Below are 26,187 nucleotides of genomic sequence, written 5' to 3' on the forward strand. Positions count from 1 at the left end.
AGCTCTTCCAGCTCTTCCCTGAGGAACAGAAAAAGGAAGGCTTTCTTTACCAACGACACGAGGCCAAGAGAAAGATGGTCCTCGCGGTACCGTTGCTCAACATCTGGGACGAGGGGCTGGCTATCCTGAAGAACCCTTCCACGACACCCGCCAAAAGGGACGGGTACGAGAAGTAGTACCGGATCCGCGATGCCGTCCCCTTGTGCCTCAGGGCCCAGCCTATGCCGGATTCGGTCGTCTCGGCATTGGTCAAGAAGAAAGCGGCGGGTCCGGCGGCTTCAACTTCCACTTCCCCGCCGGACAGCGAAGGCAAGAAGTTGGAATCCATTGGACGACGAGTCATCTCGGCGGCGACGACGATTAAGGTGGCCAATGCCTTAGCAATTGTGGCCCGTTACGACAGGGAGCTTTGGTTCAAGATAGCTCCCCTGCTAGACTTCCTACCGGACTACAAGAGGGCGGAGGCCCTACAGATTCTGCAGGAAGGTGAGGTGGCGTCGGATCACGCCATAACGGTGGCAACGGGCATTGCCGATACCAGATTTCGCCAGCTGGGCAACAGGGTTTGCCTTCGACGACGGCTCAAGGCGATGGACTTTCGCCAGGAAGTCCAGACCAGAGTGTTGGACATGCCGTTCGACGGCAACAACCTGTTTGGGAAGACGGTGGATGAATCCCTCCAGGCCATCAAGACCGACAGACAGCCCGAGCCCTAGGAGTCCCTCAGCGGCGGCGGCCCTTTCGGAGCTCCAGAGGCAGACGGGGAGCCTCCAAGGGATACTCGTCCTAGGAGGCCTACAGAGGCCGTTGCAAGCAAGGAGGGTCTCGCCGCCGTCGTCAAGGAGGCCAAGGCGGCAAGGCCTCTTCCAAGCAGGACTGAACCGGCCGTAGCATCGGGCCCCCACCGAAGCACCCCGTTGGGAGGCCGGCTGACTAAGTTCATCAGCGTGTGGGAGTCCATCTCCACCGACCGTTGGGTGCTGGACACCCTGGCCTGCGGACACTCGCTAGAATTTCGAAAGTGTCCTTGCATTCCTCCTGTGGCCAGGAAGGAGAATCACGTCCCTCAACTGCTGTTGGAGTTAAGGGCGATGCTCAAGAAATGTGCCATCGAGCTCGTCCCCAAGAGGCTCCGGGGCTCCGGAGTATACTCGAGGTACTTCCTCGTCAGAAAGAAGACAGGCGGTTGGCGCCCCATCCTGGACCTGCATCGGTTAAACAAGTACATCAAGGCACAGAAATTCAGGATGGTCACCCTCCAGCACGTGCTGGGACAGCTGGAGGAGGGCGACTTCCTATCGTCGTTGGACCTGGAGGATGCTTACTTCCACATCCCCATTCTAAAATGACACAAAGTTCCTCAGATTCGTAGTCCATGGGCGTCACTACCAGTTCAGAGCCCTGCCGTTCGGATTGAAGTCGGCACCCATGGTGTTCACCAAGTGCCTCGCCCCAGTGGCGGCGCGGCTGTGCCTGCAGGGGATCCACGTCTACCCTTACCTGGATGACTGACTAATCCGTGCAAGGTCAAGAGAACTTGCCGTCCAACACACGGCGAGGACCGTCCGCCTGCTCATGGAACTGGGATTCACCAAATCCCACCTGGTTCCTTCACAGGTGGCACTGTTTTTGGGAGCGAAGCTCGATACAGTGGAGCGATTGGCATCTCCGTTGGAAGAAAGGATGAAGGCCATTTTGGGCAAGGTGCAGCGCCTGTTGGCCACGGATCTGGCCAAAGTGAGGTCCATAAAGTCCCTCCTCAGGATGATGTCGTCATGCATCTACCTTATGCCCCTTTGCAGACTTCGGATGCGTCCGCTACAAGAGTTCCTCGACTCCCGCTGGATTCAAGCGGCGGGCAGCTTCAAAGACCAGATCCCGCTCGAGGAGTTCCGTCGGGCAATTGTATCTTGGGGTGCCCATGCGCACCTCGCGGCAGGCATGGACTTTCAGGCCCCGGCGTATCATGAGACGGTAACGACGGACGCCTCCCTGGAGGGATGGGGGGGGGGGCCACACCGGATATCTCCACGCAAGAGGCCTCTGGCTCCTGGAGGATAGGTCTCATCGCATCAACATCCTGGAGCTACGAGCCGTGTTCTAGGCGCTCAAATCGTTCCTTCCGTCCCTCAAGGACAAAGTGGTGAGGATCTTCACCGACACCACCACCACCACGATGGTCTACATCCGGAAGCAGGGAGGCACCAGATCTCCAGCCCTATCCAAGGAGGCCCAGGATCTGTGGCACTGGGCCGTCGCCCAGGGGATGTTTCTGGTTCCCTTCCACCTGGCAGGAATAAAAAACACTATCGCTGACTCACTCAGCAGGGAGCTGCGCTCGTGCCACGAGTGGGAACTACGCCAGGACCAGGTGGATCGGCTCTTTCAACGATGGGGAAACCCCAGATCGACCTGTTCGCGACGGCGATGAACTCCAAGTGCCAGAGGTTCGCCAGCAGGTTCACACAGCCGAGGAGCATGGACAATGCTTTCTCGTTCCCTTGGGACGGCCTGTTCCTGTACGCGTTCCCTCCGCTGCCGTTGCTGCTCCGTCTCATCAACCAGCTCAAGAGGTCCAGGTGCAGGATGATCCTCGTCGCACCGGCGTGGCTGAGACAGATCTGGTTCCCGGACCTTCTGGACTTGTCAACGTCCCCACCTATCAAGCTGGCGACGGACGCGGATCTTCTCCAGAGAAGGAGGCGCCATTGTACACCACGACCCACAGTCGCTGAACTTGCAGTCCTGGCTCCTGCAGCACTAGAGTTTGGAGGATACGATATCCCGGCTGACTGCAGAGAGGTTCTTGCAAAAGCCAGGGCGTCCTCAACTCTCAAGTGCTACGGACACAAGTGGAAGAGGTTCTCTGTCTGGTGCCGTGCACAGAAGATTAACTCTCTGCGGATTACGGCCCCTCAAGTATTGCCGTACCTACTGTCGCTGGCCAAAGCTGGACTGGCTCACGCCTCCAAGATACATCTGGCTGCCATCTCCCGATACACCAGAACTACAGGACGGGCGTCCTTGTGGTCTCATCGCCTGGTGAAGGAATTTATGAAGGGACTATTCTGATAGTTCCTGCCGGTGAAGGCCCCTGCCCCGGCGTGGGAGCTCAACGTGGTGCTGACCAGGCTCATGGGGGCCCCATTCGAGCCTATGCATTCGGTGCCGCTGAAGTTCCTGTCGTGGAAGACAGCATTTCTCGTGGCCATCACCTCCGCACGACGAGTGGGAGAGATCCAGGCCCTATCTTGCAAGCCTCCATACTTGACTTTTCACGACACAAGGGTGGTGCTAAGGACGCACCCCCCCTTTATGCCCAAGGTGCCGTCGGACTTCCACCTCAACGAGCCCTTGGTGTTGCCAGTTTTCTTCCCGTCGTCGCAGGCCGAGAGGACTCTGCACTCGCTGGACGTAGCTAGAGCGCTGAAGTTCTACGTGGACCGCACGAAGAGTTTCCGGAAGACATCACAGCTGTTTGTGAACTTTGGACCTGTGAATCAAGGGAAGGCTTTCTTGAAGGCTTCCATTTCCAGATGGCTCTCCGGCTGCATCATGCACTGTCACCGGTTGGCAAACCGACAGTGCCCGGCCGTCCGAATTCGACCAGAGCAATCGTTGCTAACACGGTGTTCCTGTCTGGTGTGCCCCTGCTGGACATCTGCAGGGCTGCTACGTGGAGGTCGACGCACACCTTCACAAGTTTCTACTACGTCGATCGGGACTCCAGGGAGGAGTCCAGGGTCGGCCAAGCAGTGCTGCGCAACCTGTTCGCTTAAGGTGAGCCTGGTGAGGAAGTAAGAGATGCTTAATGTTGAGTTGTTGTATTGCTTAATGTTGAGCCTGTTGCCAACTCCCGTGGTTGTGCATGTGTATACTACTATGTATTCTTAGATTCATGAGCATGTGAATCCATGCCAGACCCCATGCTGGAATAGGAACAAGTTACTTACCTGTAACTGTTGTTCTCCAGCATGGGTCTGGCATGGATTCACATGCGAACCCTCCCTCCTTCCCCTCTGCGGCTCTTCACTTGGTCATACTGCCACTTTAAGTGCTACCAAATCTGAGGATTGCTGCTGGGGGGGGGGGGGGGGGGCGGAGACAGGTTATTAATGGAATCCGGATCTAGGGCTTCGAGATCAGGCCGCCGGTGAAGCAGATGAGCAGGAGCTGGACACGGTGAGCGTTACGCTTCAGGAGTGCAGAATAACTCGAAGTGTGTTCTGCTGTTTGGGTGTGGTTTAAATAGCCCAGGTAAAGTAGTTCCAGGCCCAGCCACACTCAAAACACTAGATTGCATGGCTTGGTTCTAAGGAACTGAGTTGTGGAATAGGTCTCCATGTTGGATTAAGGTCCAAAACTGGTATTGCTTTATTCCTGATAATGAGCCTGGCGCCAAAGGTGCCAGGACTGACTCCATGTATGTTTCTGATGGAGTTTTAAGGCCCTTGGGGCCAGTGTCAAGGGCTTTATCCCCACTGCTGCCAGGGGGCTGTTATACCTGAGGAGGGTCAGGGGCATGGATCGTGACACATGCCCAAACCGTACACCCAGTCACAACAACACTCTGAGAAGTGGTGCACATACAGAGGTTTCCACGGCTTCCAAGAGCAGAGGTCCAGGCAGCCTGACCGTTAGCTGTCCCAGCATCAGCGCAAACAACAAAGGGCTCTTTCCAGTCCCCCCACCGCTGCAGCAGCCTCAGACTGAAAGAAGGCATGACACGCCCCTCCAGGTCCACGTGTCTCCATTGGGGGGCAGGCTTGCTCTCCATGCACATTTTTGGCTGCTGAATTTTGCGAACCCCTGGATCCTCTCTGTGGTTTCCACGGGGTACCACCTCCCTATCCCAGCCTCTCCTCCACAGGTTGGGACAGTAACTCTTTTGGCGGAGATCCGGTCGCTCGTCGAGAGCCAGGCAGTGGAGGAAGTCTCAACCTCCCAGAGAGGCTTGGGCTTTTACTCCAGGATTTGCACCATTCAGAACAACCAGGCGGGCCCGAGAGTGGTGCTGGACCTTTCCATCCTCCACCTCTTTCTACCTCTACAAAAATTGAAGATGGTTACGCCAGCTTTGATAGCGGAGACATTGTGCAAGGGAGACTTGATGTGCTCCCTGGATCTGAAGGACGTGAAGGACAGTGCCTTTGTACGATTCAGGATCGTGGGCTGCCATTTCCGATACAAGGTCCTCCCTTTTGGCCTCAACTCTGCCCCCCAGGTTCTTTACCAGGCTGATGAACACAGTGGCAGCCCTTCTCAGGTCGCAAGGCCACCACATTTACCCCGACTGGCTCGTCAGGGCTACATCTCCGGAAGCAGTACACCATATATCCAACGCTCTTATGAACACACTGCACGAGCTGCGTTTTTCACTCAACCTCAAGTCACAGCTGCAGCCCACGCAGACACTGACCACCTTGGGCCTCATTTGGGACACGTGCTCTGAGTTTTTGCCCCTCGGAGGACAAGATCATGGCACTCAAGAGAGCCATGGCGCACTTCCTCAGCAGAGAAGAGACCCCGGCCTGGTGGTACCAACACCTACTGTGTCTCATGGCAGCAGTCCTCTTGGCCGTCCCCCACACGAGACTCGGGATGAGGAGGATACAGCTGCACTTAGCAGCATCTTAGAACCATGAACGGGGCCATCATTCAGAGATGATCAAGGTTCCTCCGCCACTTCACACAAGGCCTCACATGGTGGTCCAGGGACTGCAATCTGTGGTCGTGCAGGACTTTAAGGCAACCTACACCACAGGTCACCACCACCACAGACTCCTCTCTCGAGGGTTGGAGGGGGGGTGCACTGGGCAACCCCTGCGTCCATAGCACCTGGACCCAGCAGGAGTGCCACATCAATAGGCTGAACTAAAGGACATCTGGCGGCGCTCAGCGCTTTCCTTCCGGTTATCGAGGGTAAGGTCGTCCTCATTCAGACAAGACAACTCGACCAGCATGTTTTATGGCAACAAGTAGAGAGGTACCAGATCCCTTCCACTGTGCAGGCTGGCAGTCCGCATGTGAGAGTGGGCCGTGGAGAACATATACCTCATGGCGGTCCACCTGCCGGGGGAATCCAACCTGGAGACAGGGAGGCAGACAGGCTCAGCAGACTGGGAGGGGATGAGTGGCAGTTGAACGACCTCGTGCTGCAGGAGATTTTTGCAAATGGGGTCACCCTCAGGTGGGCCTCTTTGCCGCCTGTTGCAAAAGGAAGTGCCAACTGTTCGCCTCCTGGCAGGGTCAGGGCCCGGGCTCCCAGGGCGATGCCTTTCAGATCAGGTGGGACGGAATAGCTGTATAGGCCTTTCCGCCCACACTGCTGATTCACAGGGTGATGTGCAAGATTAAGGAGTCTCGCCACCTCAGCATCATTCTGATTGCTCCATGGTGGACAGCCAGGCCATGGTTTTCAGAGCTACTCAGCCTCTCGGGGAGGCATCCCATGCACCTGCCAATGTGCCCAGCACATCTTCTGGCTCAGCAGGGGGCAGGGTCATCCACCCCGCACCAGAGATATTAGCCCTCACAGCGTGGTTCCTGAACAGGTCACGCTAGGACATCTCAGCCTCTCTAAAGCTAATCTAGAGATCTTACAGGGCGCCAGTACCAAATCCACCCGGGGCCCAGTATAAGGGCAAGTGGACCAGGTTCTGCCACTGGGCAGACTCTAATGGCATTAACCCTCTGGCATGTTCTCTGGGCGCCGTGCTCTCCTTTTCGGCGCATCTCGCCCATTCAGGCGTGCAGGTGGACACTTGCCGAACTTACCTGGCAGCCATGGGGCTTACAGAAACTCTGAGGAGGAGAGCTTTTCTTCCTCCAATCTGATTGTCAGGAAACATCCGATGGGTCTCGCCAGGCTCTACCCACCCATCAATAAGCCACACCCTGTATGGGACCTCAACATAGTCTTGGGTGCCCTAGTGCCAAACCATTCGAACCATTGGCATCCGCAGACATCAGGCTGGTCACCATTAAGACGGTCTTGTTAGTCGGCCTCACCTCGGCTCGCAGAATCGCTGAAATTCAGGCGCCGGTCGCCTCGGAGCCATACACTGTTTTACAAGGACAAGGTAGTCCTGCGGACGCACCCAACGTTCCTTCCTAAGGTGCCTTCCGCATTCCATCTGAACAAGGAAATTGTGCTGCCCATGTTTTTTGCTGAGCCCAAAGACGAGCACAGAGTTCTGCACTGTCTTGACATCAGGCGTGCACTGAAATTCTACATGGAGAGGATGAAGAGCTTCCGCAAGTCGGACGCTCTATTCGTCTTTGGCGTTCAAGACCTGGGTATCGGGCATCCAAGGCCCCCATAGCCCGACGGGTGGTCTCGGCCATCAGAGAAGCCTACGAGGGACAGCATAAGCCACCCCCGGCCAACATGCATGCTCACGCGGTCAGAGCCAAGGCAGCCGCCATCGCTTTCCAGCGGCCTGTCCCCTGGCAAATCATAAGCAGGGCGGCCACATGGACCACGTCTTCGGCTTTCTGCAAGCACTATTGTTTGGATGCCGGCTCTAGATCAGACGCAGCTTTCGGGCAGGCGGTTCTTGGGAACCGGTTTGCTTAAGGAGGGTCTCCTCTCCACCCTGGGGCTACATTCAGTTGTAATCGCCAATGCAGTATGGAGGAAAGGGGACGGGACGTAAGAGTAATAAGTTACTCACCATAGTGACTAACGTACTCTTAGTCCCCTTTCCTCCATATGTCCCACCAACCTCCCCCCTAATAAAATTTGTGTTAGGCAATATTAAATCTATTGTCGACGCGTCTATGGGGACTGAGGTGTGGTGCCGTAGGGCGGAGTCAGGGCTGCGCATACTCCCAGGGCTGAAACCCCCAGCACCTCTAAATTTAAAGGGGGAGACCGCTTTTTCTGGTAAAAAGGTTCTGTCTCCTGTCCTCGCGAGGGATGCCCATGCAGTAATGAGGAAAGAAAACTGTGAGTATGTTAGTCACTACATTGAGAAACTTAAAATTTCTCCAGCATGGGGTCTGGCATGGATTCACATGCTCATGAATATTCCCAGTCACGCCGGGAAGCCTCAGTAAAAGAAACAGTTTCACTTTAACTTACAAACAGTCTTTCTCTTATAAACCAATCACTGAGATCTGAATCATACTGCCCCCAGCCAATGACTGCCCTCTCCCTATGCCCCTTTGCCAGCCATCTTCAGATTTTTACCACACGTTCAAGTGTTGGTTGTCCTCGTGTTTTGCTCCAAGCTTTTCTAAGTTTTCACGCTTTTCAGATAAAGCTTTCCTATTTTTGTCAAATCGATCCTGTGTACTCTTTCGCTTCTTTGCCCGGCAAGTGGGGATCCGTTTGTCAGCATCTTTCAACGTCCCTCACAACAATCGTTAAGAGTTTTATCTCAAAATCCAGAAGGCCATTGGGCCTGCACCTCACCCCGGGCCATGTCGGAGGAGAAGGGTGGGGGCTTCCACTTCAAACGCTGCTCCAGCTGCTGATTGAGGAACATGTTTGTGGAGGACAAACACTTGCAGTGCCTCTGTCTCCATTCGGACCACAGGGAAGTGTATTGTGTAATTTGCCTTGGTTTGTCCAAGCGCACCGTCAAGTATTGTCACAGTAGGTTGGCGGGGTGGCTTAACGCCAAGTCCTCTATCCCCGTGCGGGGGCATGTCTCACCCAGGACGGTCCGAGGAGCGTTTTAAGTCCTTTTGAGGGCGCTCCATCCGTGGGGACCCAAGACAAGGCCAAGCACTGTGAGTCGGTTTCCGTTGGGGTCGCGGCGCAAGCAGGTCTTGCGACTGGCCGGGCCTGTGCATCTACATCCATCTCCAGTCATAGCTCCAGCTCCTCTTCGAAGAGGAAATCGGCTAACCCAGGGATGCTGTGGGAGAAGACCAAGGCGCTGGGACTGGTGTCCGACCTGCCCCTGAAGGCCCAGTTGGTCCAGGCGAAATCCTCCTCGACGATCGAGCTGGTGGTGGCTGCCCTCTCAAAGGTGAAAGGGGCTGACCCAGTCCAGAGGAGGGAGGCCTCAGCCAAGCCAGTGGAGCAAACACCAGAGAAGAGGCTGCCATCCCTAAGCCTGAGACCAACCCCTCAGGATGCAAAAATGCCAGACAACGCCCCCATCCCCCTCGCTCCCCCGACACGTCCCAGGGACGTATAGCTAGAAAGCTCGTCCAGCTGACGCCATAAAAGACCTAGAAGGAAGGTTTCCTTTACCAACGACGTGAGGCCAAGAGGAAGACTATTCTGGCGGTGCCTCTCCTGGACCACGTTTGGGATGAGGGCCTGGCACTGATGTGAAACCCGGCCACAGACCTGGCGAAAAGGGACAGGCTGGAAAAAAAAGTACTGGGTGCCGAAGTCCGCACTAAGTTGCCTACGGTTGCAGCCCTCCCCAGACTCTGTGGTCTCAGCGGCTACAAGGAAGAAATCTTCTAATCCCTCATCTTCAGCCTCCGTTCCCCTGACAACGATGGGAAGAAGTTGGACACCTTGGGTAGGAAAGTGATCTACTCGGCGACAGTCAAGACAACAAATGCGCTTGAGATCCTGGCCAGATACGACAGGGAGCTGTGGTATAAAATCGCCCTGCTGCTGGAATTTCTCCCCGACGACAAACTGGTTGAGGCACTTGAGATCCTCCATGAGGGCGAGGTGGCATCGGACCATGCCATCACTGTGGTCCTGGACATCGCGAACAAAGTGTTCAGACAGTTAATGTTACAGGATATTTGTACCACGCACGATCACCACCGAAGTGGTCCCCTGGTGCTCTGGCGGATCTCATGGGGGAACACTGGCTGCCTCAGTCATCGTGGCTGGTTGAAAGCCACCAGCTTTCTGCGGCAACTCCAGATAAGGGTTCTGGACATGCTCTTCTTCGGGGACAACCTGTTTGGGAAGGATGTCGACTAATCGTTGCAAGCCATTAAGACTGAGATGGTCTGTGTCCTTGGTATGCTTCAGCAACATGGTCCTGCTTTTTGTACCTCAAGAGGGAAATCTGGCAGGTCATCAAAGGGTTTCGGCGGGGAATCATCTTTGTACCGCCAGCCCTCATGTTCCACGACCCAGGAGGCCTACAGGGAACGTTCCAAGGCTTTTGGAGGTGGGCTATGTCGTTGCTCTCAAGGCAACATGCAGACCCCCACCCCTCCCCCCCTCCGAAGCAAGATTGAACCGGCCATGACGTTGGTGGGCTTCATCAGCGAGTGGGAAAAGATCTTGAACCAACAGCTGGGTGCTGGACGCTCCCGGACAGAAGTGTCAGCAGTTACCACCATTGGCCCAGCAGGAGCAGCACATCCCTCAGCTCCTGCTGGGAGGAAAGGCCATGCTAGAAAAGGGTGCGATGGAGATGGTTCCAAATCGACTGCGGGGCTCTGGGACTCGAGCGTTGCAGCAGCCATCTTCTCTGCTTATCTTCGGTTCGTTGCAGTTCCAGTGGCGACTCTGACTTCCAGCCCAAGAGTCCTGCCTTTATGCCAAAATCCCCCATTCACACAGCCTGGCTGTCAATCACTCAGCAGGGGGATTGTCTGGCCCGGACAACCACCTCAGCCAATCAAGACAAAGTGCGATTTGGGTTTCCAAGGAGACCCTGTGCAAGGGGTGACTACAACCCTCCCTCACATTCACCCCCACCTAGACACCCAGACGCCAAAGGAGGGCTTCTGGACAGAAGCCCACCAAAGGTCAGCGAACAAAGGAGGCAAACCTGGTTTGCCACGCAAAGTAAAACACAAGAAGGACTGTAACAAAAAGAAATGGCGATAAAACCCAACCGGAGCCGAAATAAAATTTGGTCAAGCGGGTTTAAGTTTGAGGCTAATATAGTAGTCTAAAACAGTACCACGTTTATATAGTATAATCGCGGTAGAAAAGTTAGTGTAGATACCACTGCCACCAGCCAAGTCTTAATGTTAAGAGAGCAAAATAAAGCTCAGAGGCACATACAAAAAGGGGTAGGAACTAACCCTTTCCAATACTCCATGTAAGATGGGGTGTACTGGGTCTGTAGTTTTTAAATGAGTACATAAAGTAAATGGCAACTTTACCTGTTTCTGGGGGGACAGTAGTCAGCCCCAGAAAAATTGAGTCAGAGGGAAGTCTCAAAGACAACCCTGTGTCACTGCACGGAAGGTGCTGTGTAACACCCACAAAAGTGGGGCTTGTTGAGTGGTGTAGCTCCAGAGTCCAAGATCACACAAACAGTAGAAATACACATGGCAAAACACATGTAAGAGTGGGGAAAAAAGCTCACTCTTACCAGGTGGAAAAAAATAAACCCCTGAAATCCAGCAAAGCTGTTGAGGGAATCTCTAGGTGAGGGAAAACATCTACCTCACGGCCGTCCGCCTACCGGCGGAATCCAACCTGGAGGCTGACAGGCTCAACAGACAGGGAGCGGACAATTGCGAGTGGCAATTGAACAACCTTGTGCTGTGTTAGGCAGAATCCTGTGCAGTGCCCTTAGGGACCACTACACACAATTAAGACTACAGGTGGCAATACAAGTTTTACCTTTTTTACCCACCAAGCCTGTACTACTACGCTAAAGTGGTAGCAGTAGTGGAGCAGCCAGGCTTCTCAAGAGTATATGAGCAGTAGCAGAGATTACACAAAGGGACCACAATTACTGTGACTCAAGCAAACACTGACTCAAGGTTTCAGGTAGAAAAATAGAAGTACATTTATTTTTTTTAAACCATTTGTTATAAACACAACACTTCTATTAAATTGAAAACCACACGTAAAATATACTACAACTGACCAATTCACTTTGTACGGTATGACTCAAGGTAAGTACCCTGTGTTTGAATGGACCGGTATTATGAAACGAGACACGTTACCGTGAATACGATTGCGATCACTTTTTGACAGTTGGGTCTACTACATAAATGCGTATCCATGACAAGAATTGCTACCGGGGCAAAAACACACTTAGCACCTGAGATATCCAGAGGGAGTTGGAGGCAAAAATCATAGGCAATATTATAGTTAGGCAGACAGAATCGAAAAACACTCATAGACAGGAATTCAAGAGTCAAAGGGCCGGAGCCAGGGTCAAGTGACACCAGGTGCCTGTTGTCGAGGATCACACAGTCGGACCGTTCACGATTCAACGTAGCCAAGAGTACTTTGATATTGTCAATGTTCGGAAGCAAAAGTTATAAGAAGGAGGGAAGACGAGGGCAAGCCTTAGAGATGAAGAAAAGGGATTCACCCTAATTCCTCAAGTAGAACACAGTGCCTTATTCAATGGAGAAGCTGGTGCCCTGGCAGTTGTTCCTATTGGTTTCCCGCAGACCCACGGTTCCTGGAGCTTCGATGTGAAGGACGTCGTCTGGAGGGGTCTGCACCACACAGGGATGAAGCCGGCAACAACGATCATGAATAAAAGGTGCACTCCTTAAAAACAGGAGAGGCTCTTAAGATGGCTATCCGGACCACTACAGCAGTGTGCAGCAATTTCAACCAAGAAGAGGATCCTCTGGCTGCGAAAGATGAGCTGGTTATCCCCACAAAGCTCAAGGGAAGAAGACTCCTGACTGGATCTTCTCTGGTCGTCGAAGGGTAGATAGCTCAGGACTGCAGCAGGGCTTCCCCGGGACGGGGTAGTTGCTGCAGCAGACTTCTCCGCTTCTCTTCGGTTCCTTGTAGTTCCAGTGGCGACTCTCTGACTTCCAGCCCAAGAGACCTGCCTTTTTTATGCAAAAATCCACCATTCACACAGCCTAGCTGTCAATCACGCAGCAGGGGGGTTGTCCGGCCCAGACAACCACCTCCGCCAATCATGGCAAAGTGAGACTTGGGTTTCCTAGGATACCCTGTGCAGGGGGTGACTACACCCCTCCCTCACATTCTGCCCACCTAGACACCCAGGCACCTGGATGAGGGCTTCTGAGCAGAAGCCCGCCAAAAGACGGTGAACAAAGGAGGCAAACCTGGTTTGCCGCACAAAGACAAGAAATGGTGAATAAACCCGACCGGAGCCAAAAGAAAAAGTATTTGGTCAAGCTGGTTTAAGTTCGAGGCTAATATAAAGGCCTAAAACAATACCACGTTTATCTAATATAATCGCGGTAGAAAAGTTAGGGTAGATGCTACTGCCACCAGCCAAGTCTAAATGTTACGAGCGAAACAATGCTCTAGGAGGTAGAGATACAAAGGGATACGGAGTAACCCTTTCCAGTACTCCATGGAAGATGGGGTGTACTGGATCTGTGGTAGATTGACTAAGTAAAGTTAACGGCAACTTTACCCTTTTCTGGGGGACTGTAGTCAGCCCCAGAAATGGAGTCGAGGGGAGGTCTAAAAGACAACCCTGTGTCACTGCACTGAAGGTGCTGTGTAAAACACAAAAGGGGGCTACCAGAGTGGGGTACTCCAGAGTCCACAATCATAAAAACAGGTAAAAGACACATGGCAAAACATGGGTAAGAGTGGGGGAAAAGCTCACACTCTTACCAAGTGAAAGAAATAAACTCCAGAAGTCCAGCAAAGCTGCTGGGAGACTCACTAGATGAGGGAAATTAGCCATAAATGAGAATTCTCCCTAACATGCTGCAGGAGATCTTCAGCAGATGGGGATACCCCCAGGTTGACCTCTTTGCCACCTCGGCCAACGGAAATGCCAACAGTTCGCCTCCTGGCAGTGACCGGGCCCCAGCTCCCTGGGCGATGCATTTCAGAATCAGTGGAATGGCATGACCGCATGCGCCTTCCCGCCACACCGTTGATGCACAGGGCGATATGCAAGTTCAAGGAGTCATTCTAATAGCTCCATGGTGGCCAGCCAGTTCATGGTTCTCGGAGCTGCTCGGCCTCTTGGAGAGACCTCACATTCACCTTCCGATGTGCCCAGCCCATCTTCTGGCGCAGCAGGATGATCCACCCCACGCCACAGAAACGAGCCCTCGGAGCGTGGTTCCTGAGCAGATCAACGCTAGTGCACCTCAGCCTTTATCGGGCTAATCTAGAGATCATGCAAAGGGCTAGGAGCAAAGCTACCAGAACCTAGTAAAAGAACAAGTGGACCAGGTTCAGCCACTGGGCAGACTCGAAGTATATCGACCCCTTTGCATGTTCATTGGACGACATGCTCTCCTTCTCGGCGCACCTCGCCCACTCAGGTGTACAGGTAGACACTTGCTGCATGTACTTGGTGGCTATTGGGGCCTACAGAAACTCTGAGGAAGAGGAGTTCTCCTCTGGCAATCTGATCGTCAAGCGTTTGGCGGGACTTGGCAGACTCTACCCACCCTGTGTGGGGCCTAAACATAGTTTTGGGGGCACTGGCGCACAAACCATTTGAGCCAATAGCGTCCGCCGAGATCAGGCTGGTCACCATTAAGACAGCCTTGTTAGTCGGCCTCACAGCGGCTCAGTCAGCGAAATTCAGGTGCTGGTCACCTAAGAGCCCTACGTTTCACAAGGATAAAGTAGTCGTGCAGACACACCAAGTATTCCTACCCAAGGTGTCTTCCGCATTCCATCTGAATAAGGAAATGGTGCTGCCTATGTTTTTTGCTGAACCGAAGGACGAGGCACAGAGTTCTGCACTGCCTCAATGTCAGGCGTGCCCTGAAATTCTACTTGGATAGGATCAAGTGCTTCCACAAGTCTGATGCATTGTTTGTCACCTTTGGCAGATCAAGACCGGATTATCAGCCCTCCAAGGCCTCCATAGCCCGTTGGATCGTCTCGGCCATCAAAGAAGCTTACAAGGAACAGCATAAGCCACTGCTGACCAACATGCACGCCCACGCGGTCAGAGCAAGGCTTCGGCCATCGCATTCTAGTGGCATGTCCCCTGGCAAGTCATAACCAGGGCGGCCACATGGGCCACCCCTTTGGCTTTCTGCAAGCACTACTGTTAGGACGCCGGCTCTAGATCAAACACGGCTTTCAGACAGGCGGTTCTTAGAAACCTATTTGCTTAAGGAGGGCCTCCTCTCCACCCTAGGGCTACACTCAGTTGTAATCGCCCATGCAGTATGGAGGAAATGGGACGGGAGGTAAGAGTAATTAAAAGTTACTCACTGTAGTGACTAAGGACTCTACTTAGTCCCCTTTCCTCCATACGTCCCCCCCCCCCGAATAAAACTGATGTTATTAGGCAATGTTAATCTATTGTTGACGCGTCTAGGGGGACTGAGGTGTGGTGGCGGAGTCAGGGCAGTACATGCTCCCAGCGCCTCAACATTTAAAGGGAGGAAGGTTTTTTCTGTTGAATAGGGTTCCATCTCCCGTCCCTAGTAAAGGATGCCCATGCAGTATGGCGGAAAGGGGACTAAGGTGAGTAGCTTATAATTTACTCGAGGTTTAATATTAAAATAATTGTTTATTAATTTAAGTCAGTTTTAAAGTAAGCCTTCTTTAGAAAGTGCAATATGCAACAATAAAATACACTTCAAGAATACATTCCTTCAGTTTCAGTTAAGTAGATGCCCTTTTGCAAGCACACGCACACGCTCTAACTCATGCCAGTACTTTCATGGCCAATCCTCCCGCTCGCCCCCAGGGCAATATGGCTTAGGAAATACCCCTTGGTCCTCCAGCCAAGGCTCCTCTGGTAACTTCCAAAACCTGCAGGGGCAAGGGTAGAGGCAGTAACTCTACCCCTATAGGCTTCCCTGGTCGGGGGTCGCTTTTCTTCATTCATCCACGCCTGGCAGGGAATCACTTCAGTCCAGTGGATACTAAAGACGGTTACCCACTGGCATTGTTTTGAGTTTCTCCGACCACCTCACTACCACCCACCGAGAAGCGGACACCTGTCGCCAGAACATCTGCACATCCTGCCGGAAGAAGTTCCGGTCCTGCTGGAAAAGGGCACCATCGAAGTCATCCCCCTTCTCCAGATAAACAAGGGTATTTATTCTGTGTACTTCAATGTACCCAAAAAGGATCTCACCATGCGCTCTGTTTTAGACCTTCATCAGGCTAACGAGTATGTCAAACCTCAAAAGTTCAGGATGACTACAATTCAGGAAGTAATCCCACTGCTATCCCAGGGGGATTACTGTTAGGCAAAGTTTGCATGCAGTACCCTCTGGGACCACTACACACAACTATGACTACAGGTGTAAGCAAAACTAACCTTTGGTATAAGTCTGTACCACACGGTTTTTGGTAGCGAGCTGAGCAGCCAGGCTCATCTCAAGAGGGAATGTCCGTTTGTAATGAGGTTATGCAGAGGTCTACAATTACAAGTATTCAAATAGACACTTAAACTCAAGGTTTCTTGGTAAAACACTTATTAATTTGTTACAGTCAGAAAACATTCACTAAAAGGAAGCAATCAATGTCACGAAACAATATCCTTCAATACTTCACACTAACCGGTTCTGAAACATTTAAACTACTTTGACGTAGGAGCAAAAAGGCATAAGTTAATAAAACGAATAGTAGTAACTTTTAAACAGTGCAATTAGTTTGAGTTCACCAGAGGAGTTGGTCCAATGCAATAGGTAGGCCAAAGTCAATGGTCTAGTGTCTTGTATAGGTAAAAACGGTTCTGGTATTTAAAACGGAAAAGTCTTTGCCACGGTTCTCAGAAGAAAGAGTTATGTGGGGGTCACAAGCTGACTAGGCCTGCAAGTTGCCAAAGTTTCACGCACTTTCGCAGTGAGCGGTAAGTTCTCCGTCAGGTTTTCACAGTACCTTAGAGTGAGGAAAAAGATGCAGCTGAAGACTTCTGTTCCTGCAGATATCGCTGTTCCTGAGCCTCAGTCGTGGGGACAAGAGGAAGGACGTCGGGACTCCTGCACGGGGACTGGTCACAAAGCTGGCAATTCTTCGATTCTGTTAGCTGTCTTCAAGCACACAAACTGGTGTCCTTCTCCCTGGCTATTCGGTTTCCTGCAGCACTCTGAGGAAAATACAACCAGCTCCGAGAATGGTGTCCGGGTGGCTTACAAGTTGATTGGTCCCACCAACTCAAAGGGAGAAGTCGTCCTTGAAGGGTTTCTCTGTCGATGAACTTGGCGATTCGGACCTGCAGCAGGGCTTCACCGGGCAATCCATAGGTCCAGGAGTTGCAGCAGACGTCCTCTTCCAGCTCGTCTTCGGTTCTTTCGTTCCAGTGTTCGGCTCTGCCTTCCAAGCCAAGAGACTCACCTTTTAAACAGTTTTCTCCCATTCATTCTAGCCTAGCTTCCACTCACCCAGCAGGGTGGCTGTCCTTGCCGGACAGTCAGTCAGCCAGCCAATCACGCCAGAGTGCATTTGGGTCTCCTAGGAGACTTAGCATAGGGAGTTTTGTGCACTCCTCCCTCACTGTTACGCTCACCTGATTCCCACGGAGGCGCTGGCCTGGTTCGCGCTGTTGTGACCTCTTCTAAGGTGATGTGCAGGGTTCGGAAGATGGACTGGACCGGGCCCCCAAATCTGGCTTGTCTGGCTCGCAGAAGTATCCTTCTGTAAGTGAAAATAGGGGATTAACTGTCTGCGGGGTAATGCAATCGGCCTCCCACTTTCCCCTCTCACCCTCCTCGAAACCCTTCTGTGATTTCTCGTAGCGTCTCATCTTAGGGTCTGGAAGGACGAGCTCTCCATCCTGCTTCTGATGCAGGGGCGCGTTGGTATCCAGTTACTTCACTGGATTTTCGGATTGGTGAGAACCAAACTTGCTTGGCTTCCAGGTAAGTTTTTTTGATAAGAGGTTCCCCTTGTGTCCATGCATTAATGTAATAATGCTAGTGTCTTTTTCCCCATAGGGGCCGGGGTACGGAACGCCGGGGAACAGGCACCAACCCGAGATGAGAGGTGAAATCCTTGTAGAAATCAGGTAAGTCTTTAATGAGCGTTTTTTGGTAATGTCTTTTCATTCGCTCATTAACGCTGATGTCTCTTTTTCCCCATAGGGGCCGGGGTCTGGAAATGCCAGGATGCGGCGCGGACCCGAAATGAAGAGGGAATGAATCAACAGGTAAGTCTTAACATGAAGATTTAGCTTTCCTTATTCCCTTCTCTCTCACCTTTTGTTCTGGTCTTTTTCTCCCTAGGCGCTGGGGCGTGACTGCGAATCCGGATGATCGCTGCTGAACATGGAGGCGCCCTGTAAAGGTGAGTGGAATGCGGCGCTGCAGCGATCAACGCAATGAGCTTTTAAATTAAAGTCTTCCTTTTCAGGATTGTCGGCGAGATGTCTCTGGGATGCGGATTTAGCAGGTAAGGACTTTTCCTTCTTCTCTTCTCTTCTTCTCTTCCTTTGCAGGTGATCCAGGATGCTGGCAGGCGTGGCAGAAGTCAGGATGCAGGAGCAGGCACGGTGAGCGTCCAGCTGCTAGATGCAGAACAACGCGAAGCACGTGTGGCTGTTCGGGTGGGGTTTAAATAGCCTTGGAAGAAGTTCCAGGTATGTATCCTTCCCCGACCATGCCCGGATGGTAAATTAGTCCCACAGGTAAAGTAGTTCCTTTCAGGCCTCAAGGAGGCCGGGATCCTGCAGCATGGTCTGCATCAGGTAAGTGCACCCAAGCACTCCCATAATGAGCCTGGCGCCTATGCCGCCAGGACTGATGTCTTTTATGAGCCTGGCGCCATAGGCGCCAGGATACTGTCCAAAGGGCCCCTATATGGGGTTGCTGGGTCCTACCTTGGGGACTGGATGTCCGCTTTCGGGGACGCAGGGCTTGAACCGGCTCCCCGGGAGCGGGCATCATGACACTCACTTCCTGCCCACCCCAGACACTAAGGCGCCAAAGGCCGTCTTCAGTCCTGAAGCCCGCCAAAGGCGTAGGAACAAAGGGACCAAACCTAGTTTGGCGTGAAGGGACAAACAACTCTAGAAGGACCTTTCCAAAAAGAAATGGTGAAAAAAGACCGGGACCCGTTTAAACAAAGGAGGCTCAGGCGCCATATTGAAAAACATGGCTCCCGCGATTTAACACTACCGGTGTTCGCGGTCGCGAAAAATCATGGTAGTTTGTTGTTAAACCACCGCCACCAGCCATTTCGCTAGGAAAGGGTAGCATTTGACTGCTACATGAGTTTCCAGTTACAGGGGATACTAGGTAACCCCTCCAGCACTCTAATGGTAAGATAGTGTCTGCTGGGTCTAGGAATTGAAAAAGATTAACTTTACTTTATCCAGCATGGGGTCTGGCATGGATTCACATGCTCATGAATATTCCCTCATCAGGCCGGGAATCCTCGGTAAAGAAAAAATCAGTATTAGTTTTGTTTCTGATCTCTGGGTCATACTGCCCCCAGCCAATGACTGCCCTCTCCATAAGCCCCTCCCCTGGCAGCCATCCTCAGATTTTTACCGCACGCTCAAGTGTTGGGAGTCCTCGTGTTTATCTCTCAAGCTTTTTGCTGCGTTAATGCACTTTTTCAAAGAGATTTTCTCATTTTTCGGTCAAATAGAGCCTCAAGCTCCACCGTGTCTACATCCGATCAACGGGGACCCGTTTCAGATTTTCTACGCCCCTCAAGGGTGAAGTTTTTGTCGAGTTACGCTTCTTGGAGGAGTCCAGAAGTTTCTGCGGCCTACCCGGACATGGCCCAGGAGAAAGGAAACGCGACGCCCGGAAAGCTGTTCAGGGTTTGCCCTGGATGCCAGCTGCAGAATGTGTTCAAGGAGGACGAGCACTTGAAATGTCTCTACTGCCTTCATGAGGACAAAACGCACATGGAGAAGGACTGCGTTTTGCTGGAACATGCTGGAAGGAAAGAGCCCGTCAGGTGAGAAGAAGTAGTAGTCCGAGCGGTCTTCGAAGTCCTGTGAGGGCGCCCCGGCAACAGGGGCCCAACAGAAGGCAAAGCACAGCGAGTCCGCGGGCACCGGGAGCGTCGAACGGTCGGGCTCCTCGGCTTCCAGGCAGGGTGCATCCCCTCCAGCGCCATCAACCACGAGCCAACGCTCTGGCTCAGGTAAGAGGAAGCCCGAGAACCCGGAGAAGCTTCTGGATAGGCCCCGGTCGATCTCGAAGGATCCAGCCGAAGGAGACCGAGGCGGTGACCCCCCCCCCAGGTGAAGGCCACAGGCCCGCAGAAGGTGGTGAAGGCATTGATTCACCCAGCCAAGGCCTCTATCGAGGAAGTCACTGCGGCCCTGGCGCAGCCTGAGGAGGCTACAACAGTGGAGGCGACCTCGGGGCCCAGACTGTCAACTGCCACCGCGGAGGGAAGCCTCTTTTAGGCCCATCGAGAAGACTCCAGAAAAAAGGGGGGGGAGCCAGTGGCCATGGTGGACACGGGCACAGCCTCCGAGGAGGAACTAGTTGAAGTCTTGGAGGGCCTTGACAAGGGCGTCGAAGAGGCCCGGTCCCACGGGAGGGATCCCGACGAAGGGGACGACGGGAACGGCAACGGCGAGGTTCCTAGTCAACCGTCGCTTCCGGAGCCGCAGGACAACTCGGCGGCCATTTTGTTGGCAATGCAATCCTTATGTTCGGAGATAAGGACGAGATTGCCCCTACCACCGACGGAGGAGCCGGAACCAGGCCCGACAGAGGAGCCAGAGCCAGGCCCGTCTGGAAGTCCCCCAAACAAGAGAAGATGGGCCCATCCAGCCCCGCCTTTCTCCAGCATGGGGTCTGGCATGGACTCACATGCTCATGAATATTCCCCGTCAGGCTGGGAATCCTTTTTTCGGTTTATTTGAGCCTGAAGCTCCACCGTTTCTACTTCCGACAACGGGTATCTGTTTCGGAATTCTTCTACACCCCTCAAGGGTGAGATTTTCATCGAGTTTACACTTCTTGGAGGATTCCGGAAGATCTGCGGCCTAACTCAACGGACATGGCCCACGACAAGGGAGGCTCGACGCCCGGATCCAAGCTGTTCAGGTGCTGCCCTGGATGCGGATTGCAGAATGTTTTCAAAGAGGACGGGCACTCGCGTTCTCTCTTGTCTTCATGAGGACAAGACGCACGTGGAGAAGGACTGTTCGTTCTTCAAGAACCTTTCGGAACGGACCAAACAAGATCGTCGTTCCCGCCTCGCCGCCTGGCTGGAGAAGGGCACAGCAGGTGAGAAGGCGAAGAAAAAGTCTGAGCGGGCTTCTAAGTGCTGTGAGGGCGCCCCGGCGACAGGGGCCCAACAGAAGGCCCAGCACCGCGAGTCCGCGGGCACCGGGAGCGCCGAAAGGTCGGGCTCTTCGGCTGCCAGCCAGGGCGCTACTTCCCCGGCACGTTCGACCACGATCCAGCGCTCTGGTTCGGGGAAGAGGAAGTCCGAGAACCCGGGTAAGCCGCTGGAGCGGACCCGGTCGATCTCGAAGGGGGAGCGAGGCGCTGACCCTCGTCCCCAAGGCGAAGGCCCAGGACGCACCTATGGTGATGAGGGCTTTGATCCATCCGGCAAAGGCCTCTGTCGAAGTGGTCGCTGCGACCCTGGGGACGCCGGCTGAGACTATGCCAGTGGAAACGGCCTCTTGGCCCAGAGTATCCCTGCCACCGCAGAGGGAATCCTCTTTCCAGCCCATCGTTAATACCCCCGTGAAGCCCCTGGTGGAAAAAGAGGGGGGCGGGGGCGGTGGCGATTACAGACTCAGAATCAGCCTCTGAGGAGGAGCTGGTGGAAACCGAGAAGGGCCTCAACGAGAGGTCCGAGAGGGTTTGATCCCAGGGGGTGGCCATCGCTGACGTGATCGAAGATAGCGACGATGGCGACGTAGAGGGCCCAGTGGAACGGCCATCCCGTCCTTCGCAGCCATTACCCGAGCCCCAGGATAGCTCGGCGGCCATTTTGTTGGCAATCCAATCCTTATGTACCGAGATGAGGACCACATTACCACGGACCCCGACGGAGGATCCAGAATCGGGCCCGTCGGGAAGCCCTCCGAACAAGCGGAGGAGAGTCCACCCCGCTCCGCCTTTCCTGCCTGCGAGACCTGTGGACCCCTCGTCCTCGCCGGACCCTAGAGAGGATACGGCGACGGACACAGCGACGGGGACGGACGATGACGGCGACGATGACACAGCAGACATCCCGTCATCACCGCCCCCCACCCGCGGGCTTCTCCAGCTGACGAAATTGGCTTTTTCCACGCCATGATAACCAGGGCATCCAAGCTCTTCCAGCTCTGCCCGGAAGAACAAAAAAAGGAAGGGTTTCTGTACCAACGACGAGAGGCCAAGAGGAAGACGGTCCTTGCGGTGCCTTTGCTCGACGACATCTGGAACGAGGGGCTTGCTGTCCTCAAGAACCCTTCCACGGCACCCGTCAAGAGGGACAGGTACGAGAAGAAGTACCGAGTCCCCGATACCGCCCCCTTGTGCCTCAGGGCCCAGCCCAAGCCGGACTCTGTCGTCTCGGCAGCGGCTAAAGAAGGCGGCAGCGGGTGCGGCGGCTTCAACTTCCACTTCCCCGCCGGATAGCGAGGGCAAGAAGTTGGACTCCATGGGAGGACGAGTCATCTCGTCGGCGGCGACGACGATTAAGGCGGCCAATGCCTTGGTGATCGTGGCCCGCTACGACGGGGAGCTCTGGTTCAAGATAGCTGCCCTGCTAGACTTCCTGCCTGACGAGAGGGCGGAGGCCCTAGAAATTCTGCAGGAAGGCGAGGTGTCGTCGGATCACTTCATAACAGTGGCAACGGACATTGCCGATACCGGATTTCGCCAACTGGGCAACAGTTTGCCTCCGACGACGAGGATGGCTCAAGGCAACAGACTTTCGCCAGGATGTCCAGACCAGAGTGTTGGACATGCCGTTCGGCAACAACCTCTTTGGTAAGGCGGTGGACGAGTCTCTACAGGCCATCAAGACCGACTCGGAGACGGCCCGGGCGCTAGGGCCGCTTCAACAGCTGCGGCCCTTTCGGAGCTCCGGAGGCAGACAGCGTGCCTCCAAAGGTTCCACCGGTGGCTCCTCCACTTACCGCCAGGTGGCCCGCTCCTCTTCCCAGGAGGCCTACAGAGGTCGCGGCAACCCAGGGGCATCCCGCCGTCTTCGCCAAGGCGGCAAGGCCGCCTCCAAGCAAGACTGACCCGGCCGTGTTGTCTGGCCCCCACCGAAGCACCCCGGTTGGAGGCCGGCTGACAAAGTTCGCCAGCGTGTGGGAGTCCAGCTCCACCGACCATTGGGTGTTGGACACCCTGGCCAACGGGCACTCGCTGGAATTCCAAAAGAAGTGCCCTCGCATTCCTCCCGTGGCCAGGAAGGAAAATCACCTCCCTCAACTGCAGTTGGAGGTAAGGGCGATGCTCAAGAAAGGTGCCATTGAGCTCGTCCCCAGAAAGCTCCTGCCGGAGTGTACTCATGGTTCTTCCTCGTCAGGAAGAAGACAGGCGGTTGGCGCCCCATCCTGGACCTGCGTCGCTTAAACAAGTACATCAAGGCGCAGAAATTCAGGATGGTCACCCTCCAGCACCTTCTGGGACAGCTGGAAGAAGGCGACTTCATATCGTCTTTGGACCTGGAGGATGCTTACTTCCACATCCCTATTCTAAAAAGGCACAGGAATTTGCTCAGGTTCGTGGTTCAGGGACGCAACTACCAATTCAGAGCCCTACCATTCGATTGAAGTCGGCACCCAGGGTTTTCACCAAGTGCCTGGCACCAGTGGCAGCGCGGCTGCGCCTGCAGGGATCCACGTTCACCCCTACCTGGACGACTGGCTAATCCGGGCGAGGACAAGGGAACTTGCCATCAAACACACGGCGAGGACCGTCCGGTTGCTCACAGAGCTGGGGTTCGCCATCAACTACCCCAAATCCCACCTGGTTCCATCGCAGATAGCACTGTTTCTGGGAGTGAAGCTCGATGCAGTGGGGCAATTGGCCTCCCCTTCAGAGGAGAGGACAAGACCATCCTGGGCAGGGTGCGGCGCCTGCTAGCCACGGATGTGGCCAGGGTGAGGTCCATCAAGTCTCTCCTCGGGATGATGTCCTCATGCATCTATCTTGTACCCCTTTGCAGACTTCGGATGCGTCGGCTACAGGAGTTCCTTGACGCCTGCTGGCTTCAGGCGAGGGGCTGTTTCGAGGACAGGATCCCCCTCGACGAGGCGTTCCGTCGGGCGATCTTATGGTGGGGCATCCGTGCTCATCTCACGACAGGCACGGAATTTCAAATCCCAGCGTTTCAGTAGATGGTGACGACGGACGCCTCTCTGGAGGGTTGGGGGGCCCACACCAGAGACCTCCACGGAAGAGGCCTTTGGCTCCGAGAGGAGAGGTCTCTCCACATCAACATTCTGGAGCTCCGAGCAGTGTTCTGGGCCCTCAAGTCGTTGCTTCCGTCCCTCAAGGGCAAAGTGGTAAGGATCTTCACCGACGACAACACCACAATGATGTTCTATATACGGAAGCAAGGAGGCACCAGATCCCCAGCCCTATCCAAGGAGGCCCAGGACCTGTGGCATTGGGCCGTTGCTCAAGGGATGTTTCTGGTGCCGTTTCATCTGGCAGGGATAAAAAAACACCATCGCCGACTCACTCAGCAGAGAGCTGCGCTCGTGCCACAAGTGGGAACTACGCCAGGATCAAGTGGACCGACTCTTTCAGCGATGGGGAAAACCCCCAGATCGACCTGTTTGCGACGGCGATGAACTCCCAAGTGCCAGAGGTTCGCCAGCAGGTTTCCCCAACCGAGGAGCATGAGCGATGCTTTCTCGTTCCCCTGGGACGGCCTGTTCCTATGAGTTTCCTCCGTTGCCGTTGCTGCTCCGACTCATCAACCAGCGCAAGAGGTGCCGGTGCAGAATGATAATCGTCGCACTGGTGTGGCCGAGACCGATCTGGTTCCCGGACCTTCTGGACCTGTCAGCGTCCCCACCAGTCAAGCTGTCGACGGACGCAGATCTTCTCTCCAGAGAAGGATCGCTATCCTTCATCACGACCCGGAGTCGCTGAACTTGCAGGCCTGGCTCCTGCTGCACTAGAGTTTGGAGGGTACGATATCCCGGCTGAGTGCAGAGAGGTTCTTGCAAAGGCCAGGGCGTCTTCAACTCAAGTGCTACGGACATAAATGGAAGAGGTTCTCTGTCTGGTGCTGTGCACAGAAGATTAACCCTCTGCGGATTACGGCCCCTCAAGTACTGCCGTACCTGCTGTCGCTGGCCAAGGCTGGACTAGCTCACGCTTCCATCAAGATACATCTGGCTGCGATCTCCCGATACACCAGAACTACGGGACGGGCGTCCTTGTGGTCTCATCGCCTGGTGAAGGAATTTATGAAGGGACTGTTCCAATCGTTCCTGCCGGTGAAGGTTCATGCCCCGGCGTGGGAACTCAACGTAGGGCTGTCTACGTTCATGGGGGCGCCATTCGAGCCTCTGCATTCGGTGCCGTTGAAGTTCCTGTCGTGGAAGACAGCATTTCTTGTGGCCATCACCTCCGCAGGACGAGTGGGAGAGATCCAGGCCCTATCCTGCAAGCCTCCATACTTGACTTTTCACGACACGAGGGTGGTGCTGAGGACGCACCCCTCCTTTATGCCCAAGGTGCCGTCGGACTTCCATCTCAACGAGCCCTTGGTGTTACCAGTTTTCTTCCCGTCGCCAGCCGAGAGGACTTTGCACTCGCTGGATGTGGCTAGAGCGATGAAGTTTTACGTGGACCGCACAAAGTTTTCAGAAGACATCACAACTGTTTGTGAACTTTGGACCTGTGAACCAAGGGAAGGCCCTCTCGAAGGCTTCCATTTCCAGATGAGACTCCAGCTGCATCATGCACTGTCACCGGTTGGCAAACGGACGGCTGCCCGGCCGTCCGAGAGCCCATTCGACCAGAGCGATCGCTGCTACCACAGCGTTCTTGTCTGGTGTGCATCTGCTGGACCTCTGCAGGGCTGCTACGTGGAGGTCGACGCACACCTTCACGAGATTCTACTGCGTCAACCAGGATTCCAGGGAGGACTCCAGAGGCGGCCAAGCAGTGCTGCGCAACCTGCTCGCCTGAAGGTGGGCCTGGTGAGGAGGTAAGAGTGCTTAATGTTGAGTTTTTGTATTGCTTAATGTTGAGCCTGTTGCCACCTCCCGTGGTTGAGCATGTGTGTACTGCTATGTATTCTTATATTCATGAGCATGTGAATCCATGCCACACCCCATGCTGGAGAAGGAACAAGTTACTTACCTGTAACTGTTGTTCTCCAGCATGGGTCTGGCATGGATTCACATGCAAACCCTCCCTCCCACCCCTCTGTGGCTCTTCACTTGGTCATATTGCCACTTTACGTGCCACCAAATCTGAGGATTGCCAGGGGAGTGGCTTAGGGAGAGGGCAGTCATTGGCTGG

General features: G+C 54.2%; 1 protein-coding gene across 2 annotated transcripts in view; it reads left to right on the forward strand.

Moving 5' to 3' along the window:
* XPO1 (exportin 1) overlaps nucleotides 1-26,187 on the forward strand; it is a 1,118,801-nt gene that overhangs the window by 993,423 nt on the left and 99,191 nt on the right. The gene's annotated exons all lie outside the window — the stretch shown is intronic.

The sequence above is a fragment of the Ambystoma mexicanum genome, chromosome 4q (assembly GCF_040938575.1).
Source record: "Ambystoma mexicanum isolate Mex_15411 chromosome 4q, UKY_AmexF1_1, whole genome shotgun sequence".
Classification (NCBI taxonomy): domain Eukaryota; kingdom Metazoa; phylum Chordata; class Amphibia; order Caudata; family Ambystomatidae; genus Ambystoma; species Ambystoma mexicanum.